Source organism: Schistocerca gregaria, chromosome 4 (assembly GCF_023897955.1).
Source record: "Schistocerca gregaria isolate iqSchGreg1 chromosome 4, iqSchGreg1.2, whole genome shotgun sequence".
Classification (NCBI taxonomy): domain Eukaryota; kingdom Metazoa; phylum Arthropoda; class Insecta; order Orthoptera; family Acrididae; genus Schistocerca; species Schistocerca gregaria.
In genome coordinates this window covers 84085186-84098202 of record NC_064923.1, presented here as the reverse complement: position 1 = coordinate 84098202, position 13017 = coordinate 84085186, and positions in this window count along the sequence as shown.

Sequence of the window (13017 nt, the reverse complement as noted above, 5' to 3'; positions counted from 1 at the left end):
CAGTGTCAGTGGCGGCCGTGTGTTAGCTGGAAGGAGGCTAGACGAGGAATTGCAAAGAACCAGTCTGCATTCTGAGCACACTGGACCTACATCTGGAATTATGGCCAGAGACACGATTTCGTATTGCAGCAGGAGCAGTCTCGTGGTTGTCGTGTGCATCCTGACTGCAAATCTGTACGTCAGTTTGGTGATTGGATCCGTTGTGCTGCCAATCACAAACTGCGTTCCAGGGTATGTTTTCCAACACGGTAACAGTAGGCCCCATAGTACTGTTGTAACTCCTCATGCTCTAGCCTGCTCGATCACTAGACCTGTCTGTGATCAAGAACATACAGGACCTCACCAGACAACAACTCCAGCATCATCCCCAACCAACATTAATGGTCCTTGCATTCACCAACCAAATGCTACAGGCATGGAACTCCATCCCACAAACTGAAAGATGGCACCTGTACAACACAATTCACACACGTTTGTATACCTCCATTCAACATTCTGGCGTTTACACCTATTACAAATGTGCCCGTATTTCGCATTTGCAATGATTTATCAACCGTTTTCGTTAAATTGTGATATTCTAAAGTTAATCACTTAAATATGTTATCTAGACAAACACACTCCCAAAATTTCATTACTCTACAATTAATTATTGTTTTGTGTTGCAATTTTTTCCTGTAAGAGGAATTTTTTCACCGTAGATATGAACAGTTCCTTCTGCAGCTGTGTATGGAGTTTGTATAGTGTCTGGTAAAGTCCACCTTATGGCTGTGGCCAGAGTCCACGCACTCTCTGGCACTACTACGCTGAGATACAATGGCAGCTCCACCTACATCTATCTACATCTACAACCATACTCTGCAAGCCACAAGATGGTGTGTGGCGGAGGGTACCTTCAGTCCCTCTATCGGTTCTCCCTTCTATTCCAATCTCGTATTATTCGTGGAAAGAAAGATTGTCGGTATGCCTCTGTGTGGGCTCTAACTTCTCTGATTTTATCCTCATGGTTTCTTCGCGAGGTATACGTAGGAGAGAGCAATATACTGCTTGACTCCTCGGTGAAGGCAAGTTCTCTTCAACAAAAGCCCATACCGAGTTACTGTGCATCTCTCTTGCAGAGTTTTCCACTGGAGTTTAACTATCATCTCTGTAACGCTTTCGCGATTACTAAATGATCCTGTAATGAAGCGCGCTGCTCTCCGTTGGATCTCCTCTCTATCTCTTCTCTCAGCCCTGTCTGGTACGGATCCCACACCGGTGAGCAGTATTCAAACAGTGGGCGAACAAGTGTACTGTAACATACTTCCTTTGTTTTCGGACTACACTTCCTTAGGATTCTTCCAATGAATCTCAGTCTGGCATCTGCTTTACCGAAGATTAATTTTATATTGTCATTCCATTTTAAATCACTCCTAATTCCTACTTCCAGATGATTTATGGCATTAACTGCTTCCTGTTACTGAACCGCTATATTGTAGCTAAATGATAAAGGATCTTTCTTTCTATGTATTCGCAGCACATTACACTTGTCTACATTGAGATTCAACTGACATTCCCTGCACCATGCGCCAATTCGTTGTAGATCCTCCTGCATTTCAGTACAATTTTCCATTGTTACAACCTCTCGATATACTACAGCATCATCCACAAAAATCCTCAGTGAAATTCCAATGTTATCCACAAGGTAATTTATATATATTGTGAAATGCAACGGTCCTACGACACTCCACTGCAGCACACCTGAAATCACTCTTACTTCGGAACACTTCTCTCCATTGAGAATGACATTCTGCGTTCTGTTATCTAGGAACTCTTCAATCCAATCACACAATTGGTCTGATAGTGCATGTACTCTTACTTTGTTCATTAAACGACTGTGGGGAACTGTATCGGACGCTCTGGTGTGAGTCTTGCTGACAGCGCTCAGTTCTTCCGATATAGAAGCCAGCGGAGATGCCAGAGGACTTTCTTAAGTCAAATTGGGTGTAGCAGAACTAGCATCTGTGCTTTGTGTGCAACGTCGAAATAAAAAGAAAAAGCAGAAAAAGAAGTTATGGGTGTGTCCCTTAACTGGTGTGTCATGGCATAAACATATTGTTTCAAACACTTCAAAGCGATGTAAGAAATTACAGTCATATGTTTTTCAGTTATGTAACATGCCAGTATGTTCATTCAAAGAGTTAGTGGCGATCGGCTGATAAGCATTAAATAAAATGAACACTGTTTTAAGGAAACTTATCTCACCAGACGAAAATATTTTCGTTTTATCAAGGTAATTAGCCGTTTAATCAGTAACTAATTATTTGTTGTTTATAGTGGTATTTACAGTTTTAGTTGTAACTGCAAATTATAGATAAAAGCAATTTTTCAGCTTTTAATTGAAAAGTGCTTCATTAGAATCTAAATTCAATTTACAAATATTCAGTTTGTGCTTAAGTTCATAGCGTTTTTGTTTTGCATGTTGATATTGCCGTTGCTGTGGCTTTATTTATCGACTTTCTCATTTGTACAGTGGTTCACTTGTGCTATTTGTGTTTACATATTGCCAGTTTGTCATATGGAGATAGCGAGTGGAGCTGAGGAAGCTAGAATGTGGAGTGCCAAATGGAGAATCCTAACATTTCCGAACATTTTAACTGCCTGAGCGGTGACAGCATTGGCGGTAGCCGGAAACGTTTGCGTCGCATATGGCGAAATCATGCTAAGAAAATCGTTTCCTCGTTGTGTGGAGGATCGTTCTGACATTAGTGACTGTCCATGTTCAGGAAGATCTTCAGGATTTAACGAAAATTATTCAAACGCATTAATCCACAATGATCTACGTCAGTATACTCGAGAGCTGGCAAATGTGATGAACTGTGAACATTTTACCATCGTGTAACGTTTGCATGCGTACCATATATTGCATGGGTACCTCATGATCTAAACCAAAATTACAAAAATGTGTGGGTGGCCATATGTGCATCTCAGTCGTCATAGGAAAGCTGGAAAGTGGCATAATTGGCTAGCAAACAAATTAGCACAGTAAACAGAAGATTTACTTAATTTGTATATCTCCAAGCATATGAAGACTCATTAGAAATAGTGTAACAAGAGACAAGAGTGCAGCTATCGCAACAGGAGTAACGATGGTGATGGAGCCACGAGTAGGCAACATCTGTGTAGCACCATGTAGGGATGTGGCTCTGAGTCCGAGGGCGCTGTGGGCTGCCGCCGGCCGCCATGAATCACAGCGGCAGAGGGCGCTCATAGTCCAGAGCCACCATAAGGGTGGCTCAGAGGGCGCTCATAGTCCAGAGCCACCACAAGGGTGGCTCAGAGGGCGCGCCCTTTTGGGTCCGCCAGATCCAGCGTGACTGCTATCTGTGTCACACGGAAACTTGCTCATTCCATTGCAATGACGCCCGTAAGATGGTATCGATACGTTATACCAGGAAATTCTTTTAAGGATAGACGTAGGACAAATTGCATACTTGTACTTGAACATATTTAGCTCCCAAGATATTACTGCTAGAATAGTAAAACTTGAGACTATTGTTTCGAACACATAAATTTTGGAACGTTTACTTGAAAATGCGCATCGACAAACGTTTTTCAAAGATTTGAATTTTTAATTACCATTGTTTCTACAATGTACCTTTTCTCGTAAGCTAATGAACCAATAAAACTGGAATTTCACAGCTTAAATCTACCTAAGAGGTTAATAAAACGTGTCAAACAGATTTTTTTAAGGTCACAGTTGCTTTGAAATTAGTTTTGTGTTACATGGGGCTGATCTATTTTTCTCAGATTTTAAATAAGTACTTTTCTCAAAGAAAGCATATGAAAAAGTGCTGCACACGATTATTCAGTAAGTAATTCTTAAGAACTATACCAAATTTCAGGATGTTAGCTTTTATAGTTCCGGAGAAAAGGTACATTATACCTGAAAAGTCGGTTTATGGCAATTCGCATCTGAAATTTTTATTTCAATTTTTGAAAATATTGCTGTACTTCTAGTGACTACTGCTGTCCATATCCATAATTTTTTATCTCTTCCTGGTCCTCCTGGATTAATCGCTTTCCCTGCTTCCTTAGACTTTCCTAGTTTTACATATTTTCTTCTGGTGCCTGAGCTTTTTCCAATCGCACTTCATCGATGCTTCTAAGAATCTTCTGCATCTACATCTACGTGATTACTCTGCTATTCAAATAAAGTGCCTGGCAGAGGGTTCAAAGAACCACGTTCAAGCTGTCTCTCTACCGTTCCCCTCTCGAACGGCACGAGCGAAAAAAAACGAGCACTTACATTTTTCTGTGGGAGCCCTGATTTGTCTTATTTTATCGTGATGATCATTTCTCTCTATGTAGGTGGGTGCCAATAGAATGTTTTCGCAATCGGACTATAAAACTGGAAACTGGTGATTGAAATTTCATGAGAGATCCCGTCGCAGAGAAAAACGCCTTTGTTTTAATGATTGCCACTCCAATTCACGTATCATGTCTGACACTATCTCCCCAATTTCATGATAATACAAAACGAGCTGCCCTTCTTTGTACTTTTCCGATGTCATTCGTCAGTCCCACCTGATGCGGATCCCACACCGCACAGCAGTACTCCAGAATAGGGCGGACAAGCGTGGTGTAAGCAGTCTCTTTAGTAGACCTGTTGCGCCTCCTAAGTGTTCTGCCAATGAATCGCAGTCTTTGGTTTGTTCTACGCACAATATTATCTTCGTGATCATTCCAGTTTAGGATATCTGTAACTGTAACCCCTAAGTATTTAGCTGAATTTACAGCCTTCAGATTTGTGTGACTTATGACGCAATCGAAATTTAGCTGATTTCTTTTAGCGCTCATGTGAATAACTTCAGGGTCAATTACTACTTTTCGATATCTTATCCAAATCATTTTGCAAGTCGTTTTGATCATCTGATGACTTTACAAGACGGTAAATGACAGCGTCATCTGCAAACAATCTAAAACGGCTACTCCTATTGTCTCCTATGCCGTTAATATAGATCAGGAACAATAGAGGGCCTATTAACACTTCCTTGGGGAACGCTGGATATTACTTCTGTTTTACTCGATGACTTTCCATCCATTACTACGAACTGTGACCTTCCTGACAGGAAACCACTAATCCAGTGGCACAACTGAGGCGATACTCCGTAGGCACGCAGTTTGGTTAGAAGACGCTTGTAAGGAACGGTGTCGAAAACCTTTTGGAAATCTAAAAATATGGAATCCGTTTGACATCCCCTGAAGATGGCACTCATTAATTCATGAGTATAAAGAGCTAGTTGTGTTTCGGGTGCTGTGTGTGAATAAATCGTCTTCTTCGAGTTACTTCATAATGTTCGAACACAGTATATGATCCAAAACCCTACTGCAAATCGACTTTAGTGATATATACCTGTAATTCAGCGGATTACTCTTACTTCCCTTTTCGGGTATTGGTGTGACTTGAGTAATTTTCCAGTCTTTAGGTACGGATCTTTCTGTGAGCGAGTGGTTATATATAATTGCTATATATATCTTCTGTGTAAATGCACCTGGATGGTTGCCTAGTCTCTATAGGCACTCAATACAACCTACATTTCCACTATTGAACACTAGACAGGTATCACACGAAGCTATCTTCACAACAATTGAGAACACAAACACTGTTTTTGGACAAAGCACCCGTGTAAGGTGATTGCAGCTCTCATTCGTGTTCTGTGTTTTCCCATGCACATGTTTTTTCAGCATTACATGATTGGCTATGTACGTGAAAGTTGTTTTATAACATCTAAAACAGCAAATGCAAAAAAAACGTTTGTGGGTGTATGACTTTCCATTGGGTTTTGCGTGAAGATATTTGCACCATGATATGTCACAAAGGGAATGTAGACGATTATCATCTGTGGAAAGACTGTGAAAGAATATCGCCCACACGGACTGCTGCATCGTTTCCACACTATGTAAGTTATCCCTGATACCTTTTTCATGATATATTCATAAACTGTGACTTTCCTTGTCTGTCAGTCTGTTAACACATCCCAGTGGCTTTCCACCTTCTAATAACCACGTTGTAAACAAAGGAACGAGCAAAGTAATCTTTCTAGAATCTTCTAGGCTCGTTTCGATTGTGTGAACTAAAAATTAACGGACGAAAATTTCTAGCGTAGAGAAGATGTGGATCACAGCATAGAAAGAGGGGGCGTGGTAGGCACAGACTCCCAGACAAATCTTTTGGAAACAAATTTCTAGTCACGTTTGGGTTATGAAACTTTGCGATGTTGTTCTTAAAGAATCAATCTAATGAATTACGCAATTAAAAGAAATTCTAATTTTTTTGCAGTTTTGCCCTACATCTTCCCTTAGCATGAGAACTTTTCGACAGTCCTCCTTCAGAGCAAGAACATCGGCACTTTGACCATTTGCTTTAATGCTCATTGTAGTGGTGTAAGTTGCTGCTGACTTTGAAATCAGCGGGAGAGGGCCAGACTGCCACCATTTAGCCGAATTAAGGAAAGACCATCCCTTTATTTTCAGGCTAAAGAATAGTCCTCATCCGATGGAAGGCAGAAAATCTGCGCTGTCAATCATAATAGTGGCCAGCACTAGCAGCCAGCAACTGCCTTTTTACAGACGTCACGTACTGCTCCTTTAAATAAACTGGTACATGAGAACAAAACGAAGCTTTCTACTGCTCTCAAATACCATGGTATACTTACTGGTTGAAAGAAAAGAACTGAGATGCTTCAAGATACAGTTAGCGGCCTCTAATATGACTGCCAGCATCCTGGATATAGCGTGAAAGTTGTCCAGCAAAGAGACTGGATTTAACTCTGCAGAACGTGAAAGCCTGTTCAATGAATCTCAACACACGCAAGTTATAATATCCTCCCCAGCGCTGCTGAACTGATCTAAATTTCCACGAGGTGGTGTTTGTTCTGTTCGGTTTACAGCGACGAGGTTGTCTCTGGTGAATCGCCAGTTCAGGGCAGTACAGTACAGCATCTCATCTGAGAATGGTGGCCTGATGGATACCTGAAAAATCATCTTTATTAGAATATGGTACCTTTTTCGTTCACGACCTGAAAGCCCAATTTAGTATCTAGTTTATTATTACCACTGACGGTATATGTTTTTGGGATGTCAGCCCTGTGATTGAAGGTTTCAGAAAAGACTCCAGCCAGCGTATTAAAAGCGACTCGTTGCAGTCATTTCTGAAAATCTTTATTCAACAGCGTCACCATGTTGCATATCGAGAGTGGATAAAAATTTTAGATTTCTGATGCTTTGGTGCACAAAGCCACTCTTCCCTTTCTTGTGCCAACGTCTTCATTTCACAGCAGCATCTACGATTAACTACCTACATTCATTGCTATATATAGGCGCCAATCTGTCTGTTCTCTTCCAATATTTGACCTCTGTGGCTGCTTTTCCTCACACGGAAGTTACTTCTAAATGAATTGTCATACTGCCTATTCTGCTTGCCAGTTTCATCCACATATTTCTTTCCTCGTCGATTCTGCAGAGAAACGCCCCGCATTTTCTTTCAATACTCCACTTAATTTTCCTTACTTATCTGTAGCACTGCAACTGAAATTCAGCTCACAGTCCATGATTTGCTTATGGCCAATGCTGTTTTCCAAATGCACATTCTCATAAATTTATTCCTTGGTTTATGATCTAATGGGCCCACAGCGTACAAGATATATCTTAAAGGCATTATGCAATAAAGTTCAGATTGCTGCCATATTAGTTTAGTGATGTATTTATTTTGCCTGATCCTTTTCGGCTAGATTGACATCTTCAGACAATATGGGAAAGTTATATAACATTTTTAAATAGTTATAATGCTGGTTGATCTAATTTTTGGGTATAAAATTTGGTACTGACCTTCATATATCAACAATGGTTGCTATCGCTCCGTATTTTATTACAATGTGGTGAAGTTTTAGGACTTTTGTGCTACAAGCTGTTTCATGGTCTGCTCGTGTTATTTATGATCCTCTTTTTTTAATTTGTCGTTTAAAGGTCAGATTTGACAGATGGACAGTTGGGACCGCAGTCTAACACATACAGTCACGACACTCTCTGGTGCAAAAGTTGTTACCGTTTGACAGCTGGAGCGAGACTAGAGCTCCAAGCAGAAAGCAGACACTCACATGCATCATAGTAATAATGGTTGTTTTCAATCATTTTCTACTTAAGTAACAAAATAGTTTCCATATTTTATCGTTAAATAGTTTTTTATATTTTATCGTTCCATTCATTAGAAAAACACAGGGAGACCTTAATTACAGTAAAATATATATAGAAACAGCTGAATCACACTGATTTAGTGACATAAGCTAATAGTCATGGGCGACTGGAATGCAGTTGTAGGGGAAGGAGTAGAAGAAAAGGTTACAGGAGGGTATTCGCTTGGGACAAGGAATGAAAGAGTAGAAAGACTAATTGAGTTCTGTAACAAGTTTCAGCTAGTAATAGCGAATACCCTGTTCTAGAATCACAAGCGAAGGAGGTACACTTGGAAAAGGCCGGGAGATACGGGACGATTTCAATTAGATTAGATCATGGTTAGACAGAGATTCCGAAATCAGATACTGGATTGTAAGGCGTACCCAGGAGCAGATATAGACTCAGATCACAATATAGTAGTGATGAAGAGTAGGCTGAAGTTCAAGACATTTGTCAGGAAGAATCAATACGCAAAGAAGTGGGATACGGAAGTTCTAAGGAATGACGAGATACGTCTGAAGTTCTCTAACGCTATAGATACAGCAATAAGAAATAGCGCAGTAGGCAACACAGTTGAAGAGAAATGGACGTCTCTAAAAAGGGCCATCACAGAAGTTGGGAAGGAAAACATAGGTACAAAGAAGGTAGCTTCGAAGAAACCATGGGTAACAGAAGAAATACTTCAGTTGATTGATGAAAGGAGGAAGTACAAACATGTTCCGGGAAAATCAGGAATACAGAAATACAAGTCGCTGAGGAATGAAATAAATAGGAAGTGCAGGGAAGCTAAGACGAAATGGCTGCAGGAAAAATGTGAAAATATCGAAAAAGATATGATTGTCGGAAGGACAGACTCAGCATACAGGAAAGTCAAAACAACCTTGGAAAGAATACATTGAAAGCCTCTATGAGGGTGAAGATTTGTCTGATGTGATAGAAGAAGAAACAGGAGTCGATTTAGAAGAGATAGGGGATCCAGTATTAGAATCGGAATTTAAAAGAGCTTTGGAGGACTTACGGTTAAATAAGGCAGAAGGGATAGATAACATTCCATCAGAATTTCTAAAATCATTAGGGGAAATGGCAACAAAACGACTATTCACGTTGGTGTGTAGAATATATGAGTCTGGCGACATACCATCTGACTTTCTGAAAAGCATCATCCACACAATTCAGAAGACGGCAAGAGCTGACAAGTGCGAGAATTATCGCACAATCAGCTTAACAGCTCATGCATCGAAGCTGCTTACAAGAATAATATACAGAAGAATGGAAAAGAAAATTGAGAATGCGCTAGGTGACGATCAGTTTGGCTTTAGGAAAAGTAAAGGCACGATAGAGGCAATTCTGACGTTACGGATAATAATGGAAGCAAGGCTAAATAAAAATCAAGACACGTTCATAGGATTTGTCGACCCGTAAAAAGCGTTCGACAATATATAATGGTGCAAGCTGTTCGAGATTCTGAAAAAAGTAGGGGTAAGCTATAGGGAGAGACGGGTCATATACAATATGTACAACAACCAACAGGGAATAATAAGAGTGGACGATCAAGAACGAAGTGCTCGTATTAAGAAGGGAGTAAGACAAGGCCGTAGCCTTTCGCCCCTACTCTTCAATCTGTACATCGAGGAAGCAATTATGGAAATAAAAGAAAGGTTCAGGAATGGAATTAAAATACAAGGTGAAAGGATATCAATGATACGACTCACTGATGACATTGCTATCCTGAGTGAAAGTGAAGAAGAATTAAATGATCTGCTGAACGGAATGAATAGTCTAATGAGTACACAGTATGGTTTGAAAGTAAATCGGAGAAAGACGAAGGAAATGAGAAGTAGTAGAAATGAGAACAGCGAGAAACTTAAGATCAGGATTGATGGTCACGAAGTCAATGAAGTTAAGGAATTCTGCTACCTAGGCAGTAAAATAACCAATGACGGACAGAACAAGGAGGACATCAAAAGCACACTCGCTATGGCAACAAAGGCATTTCTGGACAAGAGAAGTCTACTGATATCAAATACCGGCCTTAATTTGAGGAAGACATTTCTGAGGATGTACGTCTGGAGTACAGCATTGTATGGTAGTGAAACATGGACTGTGGGAAAACTGGAACAGAAAAGAATCGAAGCATTTGAGATGTGGTGCTCCATGGCCCCTCGCTTTTACAAGGCCCTACAATTCCTCGAATGCCACGTGCTCTGCCTTGCCTTCCCTATCTGGCTTCCTTCTCCCACACAACTCCTGTATGACCTCATCCTCTTCCCCCACTTCTCCCTTTTCCTCCAACGTCTCTGCATCCTTTACACTGTCTGCAGGCTTGATCCCCCCACCCTCTGGTTTCCTCCTTCCTCTCCGCCCTCAGACCGTTGCCGTGCCTTTATCACTGTATTACTCCCTCTCTCCTCCTCTGCACCCTTCATCAGGGCAATATTCAGCTCCTCCCCATCCTAGATGTTGAACTTTGCCATGATATCTACCCTTCCTTCCAACTGTAACCTGGCCTTGTTCGCCCCCCCCCCCCTGCTCAGGGCCCCCTTTTTCCTCTCCCCTCCTTCTCCCAGAGTGGATTTTCCTTGTTCCCACCCTGAGTCCCTGCACCCCCTCCTTGGCTGTTTTCCCTCCCATCCCTTCCCTCTCCTTCAGTGTGCCGCCCATCTCATCCCCTTCTCTCCCCTCCTTCTCACCTACTTTTCTCATCTCATGCTTTTTATATTGTGACTGCCTTTTACTTTTTTATTTTTGAAGTGCACTTCAAATTGCCAGCTGTGTTCTTTTACATTTATGTAGACTTTTACTTTCCCCCAATGCATGACCCCATATTTTCACTCCTGCTCATCATCATTTTCAGTGTTTTTATGTACCCTTTTTTATCACCTTTCTTATGTAAGAACCCCCCTTTCTGTGTTTCATAAAGCCGTTTGGCTGATGAGCGGTGTGGACTGTGCCACTGCCAGCCTCCCCCCCCCCCCCCCCCCCCCCCGCCTGCCCGTGTGGGCCAGGAGAATTAAATTACAATAAAGAAAAAAAATAATCTGAAAACAAGAGAATATAAAAACTTATCTCATATATGTGAGGCATATATTTCTGGTTTGTCAGCATTTGGTATCATAGGCACTGTCTTTTATGCACTCCAATTATTCACCCATTCTTACACAGTCATTTTTATATTATGTTATAATATGTTTGTAAATGGTGTAACAATGAATGTAGATCTACACACGCATAATACAACATATTAAATGATCGAACGGATTTAAAACATAAAAACTTCAGACAAAATTTCACTGAATTCGTAACCAAAGATAACGGATGACACAGTAAACTACCCACAGACACATCGACTCCAAAGATCATACATACAGCTCGAAATGGTAACATGAACAACTATAGCAACTGCAATCAAATAGCATCTTTGGCCACCTATCATGACTGACAGTATATCAAATATGAGGATAAAATGGCAAGTTAAAAAGATGCAAGAAGAGATCATAAGCAACAGGAGCAAAGCACAACACAGCTTTAGCATAAGAGTCCTAAACCTACACCACGTTAGCCCGCCCGGCTAGCCGAGCGGTCTAACGAGCTGCTTCCCGCCTGGCGGATTAGTCTCGAAGTTTGGAGTGCCAGCCGCACCGTGGATGGTTTTAAAGGCAATTTTCCATCTTCCTTGGCGAATGCGCGCTGGTGTCCCTTATTCCGCCTCAGTTACACTATGTCCGCGATTACTGCACAACACTGTCTCCACAGACGCGTACACCATAATTACTCTACCACGCAAACATTGGGGTTACTCTCGTCTGGTATGAGACGTTCCCGGATGTGTGTATGTGTGTGTGTATGTGGGGGGGGGGGGGGGGGGGGGGGGGTGTCCACTGGGGACTGAACTGTACTATAATCCTGGGTTCGGTGAGGGGTCGCGATGAGGTTGGTGGACTGCTGTGGTCTGTTGTGGGGTTGTGAACCACTGAGGACTACTGTGGGACGAAGCCGCTTCATGGTTTCCAGTTCCCCATTTCAATATACAATACACACAATACACCACGTTGCAATACAATGCAGAGTGACAGCGAGCGGTAACACATATGGTTGTAAGACCAAATTTGTGTATCTGAAAATATTATTAACCAACATTACAATAAAATTAAAAATTTTATGTAACTTTTGCAAATGGTCTGAAGACAGAAATATAGTCGATACATCATGAAACCACAATAACAACCAACTGAATGTTATTACATAATCTCTTCCTCTAGTTATGTCCTACGTTTCGTACTAATATATTTCTGTTTGCAAGGAATGCCCTCTTTCCCTGCGATATTCTGCTTATTATATCCTTCTACCTTCGTCCGTCACGCGTAATTTTACTTGCAAAGTAGCAAAATGCTTTCTTCGTCTTCTTCTTGGTCCCCAGCTGTGATGTTAAGTTCTTTGGAAGTCTCATTTCTGCTAATGTGTTTTACTTTAACTTTCTTTTTTTCAGTTTTTCCGTTTACTCTCAATCCACTGTGTATGCTTATTAGCCTGCTGATTCCATTCAAAAAGTTTTTCAATTCTTCGTCACTGTAATTGAGAATAGCAATGTCACTGTTCCTTTCACGCTGGATTTTAATCCCACTCCTGAACATTTCTTTTATATCCGGCAATGCTTCTTTCATGTACAAATTGAACAGAAAGGTTAAAAGAACGTACACCTGTCTGACGCCCTGTTTAATCCGAGCACTTCGTTCTTGGTTCACCATTCTCATTTCTCTCCTCTACGTTCATGAACATATTGTATATTATCCTTCCTTCCTTACATCT